The sequence below is a fragment of the Salvelinus sp. IW2-2015 genome, linkage group LG14 (genome assembly GCF_002910315.2).
Source record: "Salvelinus sp. IW2-2015 linkage group LG14, ASM291031v2, whole genome shotgun sequence".
Taxonomy (NCBI): domain Eukaryota; kingdom Metazoa; phylum Chordata; class Actinopteri; order Salmoniformes; family Salmonidae; genus Salvelinus; species Salvelinus sp. IW2-2015.
The window spans coordinates 25,358,600-25,375,668 of NC_036854.1; the positions used below are offsets into that span (position 1 = coordinate 25,358,600).

At 46.8% G+C, this 17,069-nt stretch overlaps 1 pseudogene; it reads right to left on the bottom strand.

The window, feature by feature from the left end:
• Positions 1-17,069, bottom strand: part of LOC111973100 (TGF-beta receptor type-1-like) — a 90,124-nt pseudogene that overhangs the window by 13,363 nt on the left and 59,692 nt on the right.

A 17,069-nucleotide genomic window follows, 5' to 3' on the forward strand; every position in this document is an offset into this window, starting at 1 on the left:
AGGGTGGAGAGACCATAATGTTGGTTAGATATACCTGGAGGAGGAGAGACCATAAATGTTGGTTAGATATACCTGGAGGAGAGAGACCAGTAATGTTGGTTAGATATACCTGGGAGGAGAGAGACCATAATGTTGGTTAGATATACCTGGAGGGAGACGAACATAATGTTGGTTAGATATACCTGGAGGAGAGAGACCATAATGTTTGGTTTAGATATACCTGGAGGGAGAGAGACCATAATGTTGGTTAGATATACCTGGAGGTAGAGAGACCGTAATGTTGGTTAGATATACTGGAGGGAGCGAGACCCATAATGTTGGTTAGATTATACCTGGGAGGAGAGAGACCCGTAATGTTGGTTAGATATACCTGGAGGGAGAGAGACTATGTTGGTTAGATATACCTGGAGGGAGAGAGACCTATGTTTGGTTAGGAATATCAACCTGGGAGAGGAGCTAAGTATGACGAGAGAGAGACCGATAATGTTGTTAGATTATAACCTGGAGGGAGAGAGAACCATAATGTTGGTTAGATATACCTGGAGGGAGAGAGACCATAATGTTGGTTAGATATACCTGGAGGGAGAGAGACCGTAATGTTGGTTAGATACGACAGTAGACACACACACACACATTTGTTTTACTATCCTTGTGGGGACCAAACAATTGATTCCAATTCAAAATCGTATTTGCCTTAAACCCTAACCCTTTAACCTAACCCTAACCCCTAAACCCTTAACCTAACCCTAAACCCTAACCCCTAAACTTAACCTAAACCCTAACCCTAAACCCTAACCCTAAACCTAACCCCCAAAAAACTGCCAGTTTCCCTGCAAAGGTCGGTATTTCTAAATGTTAAACTTGACGTGTGCGTATGTCCAGGCAAATCTCAAACCGTACGTTTGCTCAACTTCTGGAAGGTTGATCAATTGTAGTGCAAGCAAATAGGCTTATTGATCATTTTGGTGAAATAGGTGTTTGATGCACGGGAATTATAATAATGGTATTAAAAAAAACGCCGGCCATGTGTATATGTTGCGTACGACAATCCTAGAATCTCCACATCCGGCAGAATTTAGTAACAAATGTATGCGTTGTTGATAAGAGGCCCCAGGAGTCCTCAAGGATAGTAAAACAAGGAAAATTCAAACAAGGGGATATTTTACCGGTCCCCAGACTCCCCACGAGGATAAAGGCTATTTTAGGTTTACGTTTAGCTGTACAATTAGGGTTAGGGGTACAATTAGGGTTAGGGGTACAATTAGGGTTAGGGGTACAATTAGGGGTTAGGGGATACAATTAGGGGTACAATTCGGGGTTAGGTTAAGGGTTTAGGGTTAGGGGTTAGGTTAAGGGTTTAGGGGTTAGGTTAAGGGTTAGGTTAAGGGTTTAGGTTAAGGCACCTTTGAAAAATGAAGCCCCTGTTCCCCACAAGGGTAAAAACCATAAACAATTCACAAGCGTTCATTTCACAAGCCCAATCACAACCTTCTACACTGGTGCGGAAAAAATGTCTGAATTCCGCAGCCACAACTGTCAGTAAGAGTGTCCATAATTGAGTCTTTGAATGAAGAGTTGGAGATAAAACTGTCCAGTTTCAGTGTTTGTTGCAGCTCGTTCCAGTCGCTAGCTGCAGCGAACTGAAAAGAGGAGCGACCCAGGGATGTGTGTGCTTTGGGGACCTTTAACAGAATGTGACTGGCAGAACGGGTGCTGTATGTGGAGGATGAGGGCTGCAGTAAATATCTCAGATAGGGGGGAGTGAGGCCTAAGAGGGTTTTATAAATAAGCATTAACCAGTTGGTCTTGCGACAGGTATACAGAGACGACCAGTTTACAGAGGAGAATAGAGTACAGTGATGTGTCCTATAATTCAGAACACTAAATGTAGTTAATCAATATTTGCCCAACACGCCAAAGCATTAAAAAATGCAACCGTTTCTCGGTTTTTAATTWAAAAAATATTTTAAAAGAAACTACAATAAAACTGATTGCATCCTCAGCCAGGCGCAATTACCCAACACAGTATCTCAGAGAGATATGAAACATTTACATTTACTTACAAATTGGTGCATTCACCTTATGATATCCAGTGGAACAACCACTTTACAATAGTGCATCTAACTCTTTTAAGGGGGGGGGGGGGGTTAGAAGGATTACTTTATCCTATCCTAGGTATTCCTTAAAGAGGTGGGTTTCAGGTGTCTCCGGAAGGTGGAGACACCTGAAACACTATCCCCCTTAACATTTGGAGATGAAGCCAGCTAATCTATCGCAGTTTGGAAGTTTCCCAGCCTTTAGGCACAGATTTAGGATCAGTTTCCCCCCCCAGATCCTAACCTGCATCATTAGACTGACCTTAAATCAGTCTCCAGGGGCAACATCTCTAATCCTGTTAGTGGCCATTTTGTTCCGTAAAGGGGGGAAATCCCAGATTCCTAGCGGGAGATGAGAGGGGGGAGGTAATGTTTTGGGAAGGTGGCTCCCCTCTCCTCTGGAAAGTTGGAGCCACAGGAAGGAAGGGTGTTAGCGGCGCTGGGCCTAATCTCCCTCCACGGTTCCAGAGTGGGGTAAAGTCCCTGAGACTTACGCTTAATTAAGCCCCACAGATTCCAGTGGGCCAGCCAGGTAGACAGACACACAGAGTCAGCCTGGACCAAAACACACAACCACCCACCTGGCCCATGGAGAGCAATAGAGAGACCAAAATGTACACTCTGTGAGCATAGCCTTGCCATTGAGACCAAAATGTACACTCAGTGAGCATAGCCTTGCCATTGAGACCAAAATGTACACTCAGTGAGCATAGCCTTGCCTATTCCGCAGAAGAGGCGCCATTAGGCCACGCACACGCGATCACTCGTGCGCGCACCACCAAAATGGAGGTGGAACTAACTACATTCTAACCTCCTCGCCATGTATACCAACACATTAGCAGCACCATATTCCCTACGACAACCGAATGTCTTGAAAACGCAAATCAAGATTGAAGAAGCTCCATATCTGTTTAGGGTAAATTTACTCTCGCAGTCGGGCCGTTCACAGCGAGCAAGATGTGGTGCCCATTGCCAGCAGAAACGGATATACAGTGGAGAACTAACCAACAATGTAATTACCCATATTTATCTGTTTATTTTCCTTTTCATACTTCAAATACCTGTTACAAACACTGTACATAGCCAATATATAAACACTTGCAATGTCCGATATATTTAAAACGTTTTGTATAATGAGTGTAATTTTAACGTTTAACCCTGTTTATTTCACTTTTGTTTACTGTCTATTCCATTTGCTTTTGGCATATAAACATATGTTTCCCATGCACTTAAGCCCTTTGAAATTGAAGAAGAGAGAGAGGAGAGGGAGAGCAAGAGAGGTTGGGGAGGAGGAGTGCAAGAGAGAAGGGAGGGGAGCACAAGAGAGAGAAAGGGAGGAGAGGAAAGCAAGAGAGAAGGGGAGGAGAGCAAGAGAGAAGGGAGGAGAGGAACAAGAGAGAGGGGAGGAGAGAAAGTGCAAGGAAGAGAGAGGGGAGGAGAGGAGCGCAAAAGAGAAAGGGAGGGGGAGCGCAAGAGAGAGGAAAGGGAGAGGAGAGAAAGGGAGAGGAGAGCAAGAAAGAGAAGGGAGGAGAGGGGGAGAGGAGAGCAAGAGAAGGAGGGAGGGGAGAGGAAAGGAGACAAGGAGGCGAGGGGAAGTGAGGGAGAGCAGAAGAAGGAGGGAGGGAGGAAGAGAGGAGAAGCAAGAGGGCAGGGGAGGGAGAGGAGGAGAGCAAGAGGGGGAGGGAGGGAGGAAGGAGAAGCCGGGGGAGAGAGGGAGAGGAGGTGAGCAAGAGAGAGGGGAGGAGAGGCAAGAGAAGAAGGAGGGAGGGAGGGAGGGATAAGAGAGGAGGGAGAAGAGAGGGAGGGAAGGGAGAGCAAGAGAAGGAGGGAAGGAGGGAGGAGAGCAAGAGAAGGAGGGAGGGAGGGGAGGAGAGCAAGAGAGGAGGGAAGGGAGGGGAAGGAGAGCAAGAGGGGGAGGGAGAGGAGGAGAGCAGGGGGAGAGAGGAGAGAGGAGGGGAGCAGAGAGAGAGAGCCAGGGGAGGAGAGAGAAGAGGAGAGGAGGGGAGGTAGAGAGCGCAGGAGAGCAAGAGAGGGAGGGAAAGGAGCGCAAAGAGAAGAGAAAGGGAGGAGAGGAAAGGCAAGAGAAGAGAGGGGAGGAAGAAAGCAAAAGGAGAGAGGGGAGGAGAGCAAGAGGAGGGGGAAGGAGAGAAGTGCAGAGAGAGAGGGGAGGAGAGGAGCGCAAGAGAGAGAAAGGGAGGGGGTGCGCAAGGAGAGAGAAAGGGAGAGGAGAGAAAGGGAGAGGAGAGCACAAAAGGAGTAGGGCGCGCACAAGAGGGCGAGGAGAGGAGAGCAAGAGGAGAGGAGACGCAGCGCAGAGGGACGGAGAGAACGCGCGACGGGAGGCGAGAGGGAGAGAGAAGGGAGGTAGCAGAGAGAAGGGGGAGCAGAGAAGAGAAGGCGCAGGCGACGAGGAAGGGATGGAGGCGAGACTAGACGAGCGAGGACAACAAGGGAGGGGGAAAGGAGAGCAGAGAGAAGGGGAGGAGAAGCAAACGGACAAGGAGGGAGGGGGAGGAGAGCCAAGAGAAGAGAGGAGGGAGGGAGGAGAGAGCAAGAGAAGGAGGGGAGGGAGGGGAGCAAGAGAAAAGGCAGGGAGAGGTCTAACGCCGAATGTGTGAGGCGGCCGACGTAGGGCGCACCGGCCTGAGCGAGAGCAAGGGAGGAGAGCAAGAAGGGGAGGAGGGGAAGGAGGAGGCAAAAGGAGAGGACAGCGCAGGGAGTGAAGGTCGGAGGAGGAGGGAGATAGAGGAGGAGGAGAGCAAGAGAGGGAGGGAAGGAGAGCAAGAGAGAAGGGAGGAGAGCAAGAGAAGGAGGGAGGAAAGGTAGAGCAAACGAGAAGGAGGGAGGGAGGGGAGGAGAGCAAGAGAGAGGGGAAGGGAGGGGAGGAGAGGACAAGAGAAGGAGGGAGGCGAGAGAGGAGGAGAGGCAGAGAAGGAGGAGGGAGGGAGAGGAGGGAGCAAGAAGGTAGGGAGGGAGAGGAAGAGAGAGGGAAAGAGAACAAGAGAGGGAGGGAGAGGAGAAGCCAGAGTCAGGAAGAAGAGGAAGAGAGTGAGGAGGGCAGAAAGAGAACCCAGCAGTGAGGGAGAGTGGAGAAGGAGCAAGAGAGGGAGGGAGAGGAGGGGGGAGCAGCTAGAAGAGGGAGAGGAGGAAGGCAGAGGGAGAGAACAAGAGAGGGAGGGAAGCGAGAGGGAGGAGAGCGACGAGAAAGAGGGGAGGAGAGAGTGCAAAGAGGGAGACACGGCGCAGGAGGAGCAAGAAAGAAGGAGGGAAGCAGAGGAGCGCGACGGGGCGAGGCAAAGCCGCCGCCCGACATCGACGAGGGGGGAGAAGAGAATAGGGAGAACGGAGAAGAGAGGGGGAGGAGGGCAAGAGAGAGGGATGGGAAGGGAAGGGGAGCAAGTGAGAGAAAGAATGGGAGGAGGAGAGCAAGAGAAGTAAGGAAGGGAAGAGGGGACATGAAGGCAAAGAAAGCAAGTCACACAGGGTTCCACCTCTAGGCTAATGGCTAGCAGGTTACCAGATGCTTGTCGAGGGCACTTAGACAAGGGAGGCAGGATTCAATCTGCTACCATTTGAGCGTGTTATTTTACATGTTGCCGTGTCCTGGAGCCGACCACGATACCAACAAGTGCAACAACAACTGATGTGAACTATGAATAATACCATGAGATATTAATGAGCTGGGCCTCAGTTCTATACCAGCAGAGCTGTGTTACACAACACATTATGCTCCGTAGTCGGCAGAGTGTTGTAACACAGCTGCTCCGTGTGGCAGCCGGCCAGTCAATAACAGCAGCCGGAATAYAATCTACATCGTGGATTGCTGGGATGCTTGATAGGCTTGATATACACCGCAGAAGACTGAATCAAGACGGTGTTATTCAAGAAGAAAGCAAAATCAGCGATTATGGTTGTCAAGACAATTTTCTCCTCGTCCTATTGGAGTTGAATTATAGAAGAGTCGACACATGTTGCTAGTAACCGCCTGGCTTCATCTGGTAGGAACGGCTGTGTGCGTGTGTGGCCATCATCCCCTGTGTGTTTTTCCAACCACACAGGCTTGTCTTGTGGAAAAGGGGGAAATGCCATCGATGCTGCTGCAGGGTATGAGCGCCGTCTTTCCAAGGCATGACTCACGCCGTGTGTTCCTCCTCCCCTCCCCTACCTACCTGCTACACCTCTCTGGAGGGCCGGAGAAGATGCRCGGTTTCACTGCACCCTTCACCTTTTACCTATGATGGCGAGTTGCAGCTGTGAGAGCCAAGATGGCGGCTCCCGTCACTACAAATGACGGCTCAAAGGAGGCGGAATGACAGCCCCGTGGGGCTCCAGGTATCTTTGAGTTTCCCCACTCTGTGGTTGGGGGCTCGGCAGCACTCTAGAACCAGAATGGACAACCAGTTTCAAGGCACCTCCAGCCATTACAATGAGCTGTGGGAGCCAGAATGGCATCTCCCATCACATCATTACAGCAAATGACAGCTCGCGGAGCAGGTATGCTCCCACCTGTTACCTTTTGATTCCTGCTCAATGGTCGAGGTGGAGTAGTTTGAAGTTGCCACTAACCACATCAAAGAGGCGGCATGGCGGCTCACTCTTATCAAATTGCCATCCCAAATAACAGTCATAACAGAGCCCGAATGGGGGATCCAGTTACCTTTTGGTCCCCACTCTGTGGTTGGGGGCGATGTCGATGGTGTCAGTGGCTGAGTCGTGGCGCACGGCCAAGCCCAGGTCGGCAATGCAGCACGTCCCGTTCTTCTTCACCAGGATGTTCTTAGATTTCAGATCCCTGTGGGCGATGGCCGGCTTCCCTGGAATTTATGACATATGGCGTTGAGGAAGAGAGAGAGAGCGAGAGAGAAAGAGAAGAAAAGAGGAGAGGAGAGAGGAAAAGCATTAGATGAGAGCTCACTGATTCAAAAGAACATGATTGTATTTGACATGTTGGAGAGGGAGAAGGGGGGCAGGGAGGAGCCTCTCAGCAGTCTCTTCTTACTCCTTCCGTAGACACTGATGTGAAACAACTGGACGGCTGAAACACCATTCTTAGCTTTTAATCATGCTGCGTCTTCTTCATATGAAAAGAAAATGGAGTCCATAATATGGTCCCGTAGATGTCATATACTAAACATTAGGAGCATCCTTCCTAATATTGACTTGAATCTCTCCCCCTTTGGTTGGTGGACCATTTTATTGAATATATAAAACATACAATCTACGTGCAGTGAAGTCTCTCAACATCTACGTCCCATTCAGTCATCTAACAGATTCCCATCCAGAGCACGACACACAGACACAACCAGGGTCAACGCCCTGCTCAAAGGCACGGCGACAGATCTCCCACAAGGTAAAAAAAAAAAAAAAACAGGGACCCACACCAGCGCAGCCCCAGCCCCCCACCCCAACCCCCCACCCCCACCCCTTTAAGAGCCCCCCCCCCCCCACCCCCACACAGTTCCCCAAGAGCTGCCACTCAACCATTCGAGAACCCTCCCCACACAGTCTATCTTTCAACTATGCTGTGACGTTTAACATACAATTTGAATCTAAAAATCGAATAGAATCTACAGATTGCGAGTTGAAGATAAATACTTTCCCTAAGAGTATTAGTAACTGACTGACCTGGTCTCTCCAGACCTCCTAACAATACTATTTGTAGTGTCAATTTTAGATCAATGCTATGCATTTTCAGCCTTTTCTGAACCTGAGACCAGAAACAGGCTACCTGAGGGCAATACCAACATAAATGGTCTATTGATTCTGTATCCTCACAACAAAAATCTGCAGAGCTGTGGTGATTGTATGCCCCAAATATTCAACATTTTGTTGGTGGCAAGAATTCTGTACAATCGTGATTTTTTAGCAAAAATAACATCATGAATCTTGCATTGTTTTATACATCAACTCATACACCCTGTACCATGGAATAGGTGCAGCAAAATTCTATTTCCAACTATTTTGCAATCTGTATGACACAGCTGTCAACATCCTGGTCTTCAAATGAAACTGGTATATTTTCCTATTTATATTCCACCGCCAGCTCTGATCCTTTATATTGGGCAGACAGACCAGTTCTTGATACACACGGGAAACTGTTGAGTGTAGAAAAGCCCAGCAGCGTTACACTTCTTGACACAAAACGCCTGGCACCTACGACCATATCCCGCTCGAAACGGCACTTAAATCGTTCGTCTTGTCCTGTCCACCCCCCCCCTCCCTCAATGGCACAAACACAATCCATGTTTAAAATTGTCTGAAAGCTTAAAAATCCTTCTTTAACCCGTCTCCTCCCCCTCTTCTAAACCGATTGAAGTGTATTTAAAACAGGTGACATCAATAAGGGCGGATCAATAAACCATCTTTGGGATAGTGTCGCCATAATATTTTAATTGAGGAAGTGCGATTACAATTATTAGAATATTTTATTGATCCGCTGCACGTCCAAAACAGTGCAGGTGCACCTGAGATGTGTTTTAAGGCTGATGGATGGATGAGGACGTTAACTTATCATTCCCTTTAGGTCAGTGATATGCTGCTTTTCGATTTATTAATAGCATTAAATAGGTGCAAATCTTTTTTTACTGATGCAATTGGCAATATTCAATTCATACGCACCAAACATATAAACAAAAGCATTCTCTGTGAAAGTTGATACATGGGAGGTAGGGATGCACTATATATATATATCGGAATCGGACGATATTTAGCTAAAAATGCCAACATCGGCATGATGTCTAGTTTAACGCCGATGTGCAAAACCGACGTCAAAGCTGACATGCATACCTATATAACGTAGGTAGATGACCTAATGACGCCACAAAACAATATAGCGCTAGACGTGCAACACAGCATTCCGAACCTAGCCCACAATGTCTGCTGTGTGGATCGAGCAGTCAACAAGTCAAGCAGGCATTTGAAAGAGGAAGGACATTTCAGCGAGACAGCTAAAAAAGGCGAAATCCATTACCACCAAGATAATGGATTTCAATCAACCGTTGTCTGTCGTGGATGATGTTGGCTTTCGCAGACTGGTCGAGCACCGGTACACACTACCAAGTAGGCGCTATTTTTCAGGATGTTCCACTCCCGGAGTTACACAGTATTGTTGAAACATATCCATGAGCTACTTGCTATGGGCGTCACTGCTATTAGCTTCACGACTGACATTTGGACCAGCGATGTCAGCCCCATGAGTATGCTGAGTCTGACAGCACAGTGGGTCCATGAGGATTTGGTACTGAGGAAAGCCGTATTGCATGCTCATTAATGTGCTGGTTCTCATACCGCTGCTGCCATTTCAATGGCATTTGAGAACATGTTTGAAACTTGGAAACATGAACACTCCTAGCTCCATTCGAACAACTGACTCGCGAAATAAGCTCAACTGTGTCCGCAGCAGATGTGATACCCTGTCACGGCATTGAAACACCTGCTCAACAAAAATGMCAACACAGGCCGTCGGGTTAACTTGGAAATGTACTCTACTAGAGGCTGTGAACAAGTGATTCGGTGGAGTTCTCTCTGAGCCTCCTCACCATGCTCGATGCTAGGTACAAGGACCGCTACTTCAATGCAGACAAGGAACAGGGATTACGTGAAATGTTACATACACAGCTGGACAAGATGGAAACGGACACACTGACAGTGCGCACCGAGGAAGAGAGGCCACGGACAGACAGAGCTGAAACTTCACTGCTTGACATGTATGATGAAATCCTGGTTGAGACTGAACAAATGAACAACGAAAACCGCACAGCAAGTAAGTGAAAGAAATAAAGTTTTTGATGAAATTTTACTGGTAATGGGGGACATACGTAAATACCAACAAAATAACTTTTTGGTCAGTGTGTGTGTGTGTGTTTCAAACAATTGAACTATACTAGAACGCTTAAAAGCAGCAAAAACTTTAAATATCGGTTATCGGTATCGACCAAAACTGTAATATCGGTGCATCCCTATATGCAGGCCATTCATACACAGTGCAGTCGGAAAGTATTCAGACCCCTTCCTCCTCCTCTAACATGTGAAAAACAGGTTCAGACATTTTGCAAATGTATTAAAAATAAGAAACTGAAATACCTTATTTACATAAGTATTCAGACCCTTGGCGATGAGACTCAAAATGGAGCTAATTTGCATCCTGTTTCCATTGATCATTCTTGAGATGTTTCTACAACTTGATTGGAGTCTACCTGTGGTAAATTCAATTGATTGGACATGAATTGGAAAGGCACACACCTGTCTATATAAAAGGTTCCACAGTTGACAGTGCATGTCAGAACGAAAACCATGCCATCACGTCGAAGGAATTGTCCGTAGAGCTCCGAGACAGGATTGTGTTGAGGCACAGATCTGGGGAAGGGTACCAAAACAATTCTGCAGGTCCAAGAACACAGTGGCCTCCATCATTCTTAAATGGAAGAAATTTGGAACCACCAAGACTCTTCCTAMAGRTGGCCGCCCGGCCAAACTGAGCAATCGGGGGAGAAGGGCCTTGGTCAGAGAGGTGACCAARAACCAGATGGTCACTCTGACAGAGCTCCAGAGTTCTTCTGGCCAGCCGGAAATCACTCCTCAGGAAAACGCACATGAATGCCCGCTTGGAGTTTGCTCTGGTCTGATGAAACCAAGATTGAACACTTTGGCCTGTATGCCAAGCGTCACATCTGGAGGAAACCTGGCACCATCCCTACGGTGAAGCATGGTGGTGGCAGCATCATGCTGTGGGGATGTTTTTCAGCGGCAGGGACTGGAGACTAGTCAGGATCGAGAGAAAGATGAACGGACCAAACATCTCTGGAGAGACGTGAAAATAGCTGTGCTGCGACGCTCCCCATCCAACCTGACAGAGCTTAAGGATCTGCAGAGTAGAATGGGAGAAACTCCCCAAATACAGGTGTGCCAATCTTGTAGCATCATACCCAAGAAGACTCGAGGCTGTAATAACTGCCAAAGATGCTTCAACAAAGTACTGAGTAAAGGGTCTGAATACTTTGTAAATGTGATATTTCAGTTTTTGCTTTGTCATTATGGGGTATTGTTTCTAGATTAAAAAACTATTTAATCAATTTTAGAATAAGTCTGTTGTGTGGAAAAAGTCAAGGGGTCTGAATACTTTCCGAATGCACTGTATTGCTTATGCGCAGCACTTTGTTAAATTTATCGAACAGTTATTGTTTTCTTGCTCAAAACATGAGCAACACCTGACACCTCAGACATTTCTCTCAAAACACAGGGTTGTCGATACACACAGGGCTAGTAGTATCAATTGACCTTGGAGTTTGAAAACAGTAGGTTATTCTGGCTGGAAATGTAAAAATTACTGCCATGGCAGATTAGGACAAGAGTAAAATTACAGATGTGGTGTTTCGTGCTCATGCACATAATTACATTACATTACTCAACCTCCCCCAGTAAAACGAATCCCGTTCGAAAAGGGCTGAAGTCTGTGGGACCCAAGAGGGGTAAATACATCACAGGGCAAGCGTTATGGGCATTATAACTAGGCAGGTAGGGGTAAATACTAAGCAGGTAGGCGGGTAAATAACTAGGCAGGTAGGGGGTAATAACTAGGCAGGTAGGGGATAATAACTAAGGCGGATAGGGATAATAACTAGGCGGTAGGGGTAATAACTAGGCAGGTAGGGGGAAATAACTAGGCACGTAGGGTGAAATAACTAGGCAGTAGGGGGAAATAACTAGGCAGGTAGGGGGAAATAACTAGGCAGGTAGGGGATAATAACTAGGCGGATAGGGATACATAAAACTAGGCGGGTAGGGGGTAATAACTAGGCGGGTAGGGGGTAATAACTAGGCGGGTAGGGGGTAATAACTAGGCGGGTAGGGGGTAATAACTAGGCGGGTAACGGGGGTAATAACTAGCGAGGTAGGGGGTAATAACTAGGCGGGTAGGGGTAATAACTAGGCAGGTAGGGGGTAATAACTAGGCAGGTAGGGGTAATAACTAGGCAGGTAGGGGTAATAACTAGGCAGGTAGGGGGTAATAACTAGGCAGGTAGAGGGTAATAATAGCAGGTAGGGGGTATAACTAGGCAGGAGGGGGTAATAACTAGGCAGGTAGGGGGTTAACTAGAGGTAGGGTAGAACTAGGCAGGTAGGGGGTAATAACTAGGCAGGTAGGGGTAATACACTAGGCAGGTAGGGGTAATAACTAGGCAGGTAGGGGTAATAACTAGGCAGGTAGAGGGTAATAACTAGGCAGGCTAGAGGGTAATAACTAGGCAGGTAGGGGGTAATAAACTAGGCAGGTAGGGGGTAATAACTAGGCAGGTAGGGGGTAATAACTAGGCAGGTAGGGGGTAATAACTAGGCAGGTAGAGGGTAATAACTAGGCAGGTAGAGGGGTAATAACTAGCGCAGTAGGGGGTAATAATACTAGGCAGGGTAGGGGGTAATAACTAGGCATATACGGGGTAATAACTAGGCATATAGGGGGTAATAGTGTACAGTTAGAAGAGAAACTACAGAGGCCTGACAGGGATGATTTAACATCCATTTACAGATACTGCAGGGGGATGGGGATTTCACATACAGTCTCTACAGAACGCTCTGCTTTACTGAGAACATGTTCTGCTCGGAGGCTCCACCAGCTAAATAAACAGTTTTGTTTATTCCCCAAATACTGCGCCACTGCCTAGTGGACATGGCCTATAGCGTGTATCCTGGGAAAGAAGGCAAAACCCAATGTACAGAACTGTACAATGAGGAAAGTAGATTCCTATAACAGTCTAGACTCCTGTAGAAGCTTCCCTACTGTTCTGTGGAGGAACTATATGTGGACAAGACATGTGGGCTAGTTGAATGAGTCATACTGTCAAGTTACTATTTATATTTTGTTGTGTCTCGTTTTGCCTGTATACATCATATGACTAGGGCTGTCCCCGACACAACAAAAAAACAATCTTGGTCGACAGAGWCATCTGTTCTTCGACCAATCGATTGGTAAACATTTTAAAACGTGTATTTTTCCATATATAGACACACCCTATGTGTTAATAAAATCGACTATATGTAGGCTACTGAGCTTGTCTGATGCTTTAAGCACTGCGATTTAAAATTCAGACACACAGGAAAAAAAACAGTTTCCGACCCTCCTCCTGCTGCTGGCCATCACAGATTCTGGCGTTAAGCTCCTGAAGTGGCCGGTAATAGGCTACACCAGTGGTGGTGAGTTAAGACAACCAGAAATAGTATCAGATCCCCAAATGGGAACATTTATAGGCCTACATTTGCACACAGTCCAGGTAGCCTAGACCTAGTTCTATGCGTAATCAGGTGCTTGTCCTTAGTCAAATATTGACCCAGAGCGATTCAATTAGAAGACAATGAATAAATGGACAACTCGTAAATGGAATAAACCAAGTGTATCCTACGTTGTGTTGTACGCTCTGCAAATAACGTGGCCACTCCTACAAATGACAACAGTTAGACTAATTTAAATATATTATTACGCATTAACAGAAACTACCATAACCAAACAAACATTGTAGATTAGAAATGATGGTAATTAACAGTAAAAGTACTGTTGGTGATACTGGTGTYCCACCCCCGAGACCGTCGCAATGGATTATTCCATTCAGACAGGTATCTCGTGTGCCATAAATTCTTTTTAGATATTTGCCACTGCTCGACTAAAATAATCTCCGTTGACCTATTGGTCAACCTGTTGGTCAACCAGCCTATCGACCAAGCAATCAACTAAATGGGGTCAGCCCGACATATGACGCAAACCTAATATGTGCAGATAGAAATACTTCAATGCGATTAGAGTGAAAATATACAGGTAACTGTCAAAATAAAGGAAACCCCAACATATAGTGTCTTACTAGGACGTTGGGCCTCCACTAGTCAGAACAGCTTCAATGCACCTTGTCATAGATTCTAAGTGTCTGGATCTCTACTGGAGGGATGGGACCCCATTTCTTCCAGGACAAATTCCATCATTTGGTGTTTTGTTGACYGTGGTGGAAAACGCCGTCTCAGCTGCTCCAGAATCTCCCGTAAGTSTTCAATTGGGTTGAGATCTGGTGACTGAGWCKGCCATGGCATATGGTTTACATCGTTTTCATGCTCATAAATCCATTCAGTGCCCTGCGGATGGGGGCATTGTCATCCGCTTCCATCAGGATAGAAAGGATTCACCACAGGTTGAACGTGATCACTCAGAATGGCTGGGTATTTATTGGCGTTTACCTTGCTCTCTAAGGCAGGGGTTCACAAACTTTTTCCACTCAGGTCCCCCTTCCTGCATTGGAGAACATCCCGCACCCCCCTGCATGCGCAAGTGCATTTTCCTGCAATTCTATAAATTTTGCCATGTCTAACGTGCATTCAGGTGATTTGAGTGACACAAACAAAATCTATGGGCAAAAAAAAGAAAACAGCTGACATGAGCTGAAAACATTAGCTGACAAGTTATAAATAGCTCTCCAAGTTATGCAATAGCAGTTAACAGTATGTATTGTATGAGTGTCACCCACACAGTTTATAACATAGGATTTTATAACATAAATATTATACAAGAAACCAAAAGGAATACTCCATGGTGGGAGTTACTGTCCCCTCTGACTGATTGGTCAACGTGGCTGTCACTCACCTTGCGTGCCAACGATCTCCATGTGGAGGTGTGCCAGGCCGCTGGCGGTGGACAGTGACAGTTTGATCATMCCCTCCACGGTGACTGTGTAGCGGTTCAGATAGTCGAACAGAGAGCCGTGCTCGTGGAAGTCTGACACCAGCCACAGCTGGGTCCATGTCCCGTTATCTGACAAAGAGCAAAGGGTGAGAGATGTACAAAGACAAAACAAGTTGAGTAATTGGAATGATGGAGAGGAAAAACAGAAGGAGAGGAGAGGTTAATGACCACAGTGAGTCGGTTCTCCTCGGAGCAATGTGATGTTACCTACAGATAGCCAGAGAGAGCTCAGAGCAATGTGATGTTATCTACAGATAGCCAGAGAGAGCTCAGAGCAATGTGATGNCTACAGATAGCCAGAGAGAGCTCAGAGCAATGTGATGTTATCTACAGATGGCCAGAGAGCGCAGAGCAATGTGATGTTACCTACAGATAGCCAGAGAGCTCAGAGCAATGTGATGTTACCTACAGATAGCCAGAGAGAGCTCAGAGCAATGTGATGTTACCTACAGATAGCCAGAGAGTGGTCCTGGATCTCTCTGGAGGGATGGGACCCCATTTCCTTCCAGGCAAATTCCATCATTTGGTGTTTTGTTGACGGTGGTGGAAACGCCGTCTCAGCTGCTCAGAATCTCCGTAAGTGTTGCAATTGGGTTGAGATCTGGTGACTGAGACCGCCATGGCATATGGTTTACATCGTTTTCCATGCTCATAAATCATTCAGTGCCCTGCGGATGGGGGCATTGTCATCGCTTCCATCAGGATAGAAAGGATTCACCACAGGTTGAACGTGATCACTCAGAATGGCTGGGTATTTATTGGCGTTTACCTTGCTCTCTAAGGCAGGGGTTCACAACCTTTTTCCACTCAGGTCCCCTTCCTGCATTGGAGAACATCCCGACCCCCTGCATGCGCAAGTGCATTTTCTGCAATTCTATAAATTTTGCCATGTCTAACGTGCATTCAGGTGATTTTGAGTGACACAAACAAAATCTATGGGCAAAAAAAAGAAACAGCTGACATGAGCTGAAAACATTAGCTGACAAGTTATAAATAGCTCTCCAAGTTATGCAATAGCAGTTAACAGTATGTATTGTATGAGTGTCACCCACACAGTTTATAACATAGGATTTTATAACATAAATATTTACAAGAAACCAAAGGAATACTCCATGGTGGGAGTTACTGTCCCCTCTGACTGATTGGTCAACGTTGGCTGTCACTCACCTTGCGTGCCAACGATCTCCATGTGGAGGTGTGCCAGGCCGCTGGCGGTGGACAGTGGACAGTTTGATCATTCCCTCCACGGTGACTGTGTGAGCGGTTCAGATAGTCGAACAGAGAGCCGTGCTCGTGGAAGTCTGACACCAGCCACAGCTGGGTCCATGTCCCGTTATCTGACAAAGAGCAAGGGTGAGAGATGTACAAAGACAAAACAAGTTGAGTAATTGGAATGATGGAAGAGGAAAAACAGAAGGAGAGGAGAGGTTAATGACACAGTGAGTCGGTTCTCCTCGGAGCAATGTGATGTTACCTACAGATAGCCAGAGAGAGCTCAGAGCAATGTGATGTTATCTACAGATAGCCAGAGAGAGCTCAGAAGCAATGTGATGTTATCTACAGATGGCCAGAGAGCGCAGAGCAATGTGATGTTACCTACAGATAGCCAGAGAGCTCAGAGCAATGTGATGTTACCTACAGATAGCCAGAGAGAGCTCAGAGCAATGTGATTGTTACCTAACAGATAGCCAGAGAGAGCTCAGAGCAATGTGATGTTACCTACAGATAGCCAGAGAGAGCTCAGAGCAATGTGATGTTACCTACAGATAGCCAGGAGTCAGAGCATGTGATGTTACTACAGATAGCCAGAGAGCTCAGAGCAATGTGATGTTACTACAGATAGCCAGAGAGAGCTCAGAGCAATGTGATGTTACCTACAGATAGCCAGAGAGAGCTCAGAGCAATGTGATGTTACTACAGATAGCCAGAGAGCTCAGAGCAATGTGATGTTACCTAACAGATGGCAGAGAGAGCTCAGAGCAATGTGATGTTACTAAGATGGCCAGAGAGCTCGGAGCAATGTGATGTTACCTACAGATGGCCAGAGAGAGCTAAGAGCAATGTGATGTTACCTACAGATAGCCAGAGAGAGCTCAGAGCAATGTGATGTTACCTTACAGATAGCCAGAGAGAGCTCAGAGCAATGTGATGTTTACCTACAGATAGCCAGAGAGAGCTCAGAGCAATGTATGTCACTACAGATAGCCAGAGAGAGCTCAGAGCAATGTGATGTACCTACAGATAGCCAGGAGCTA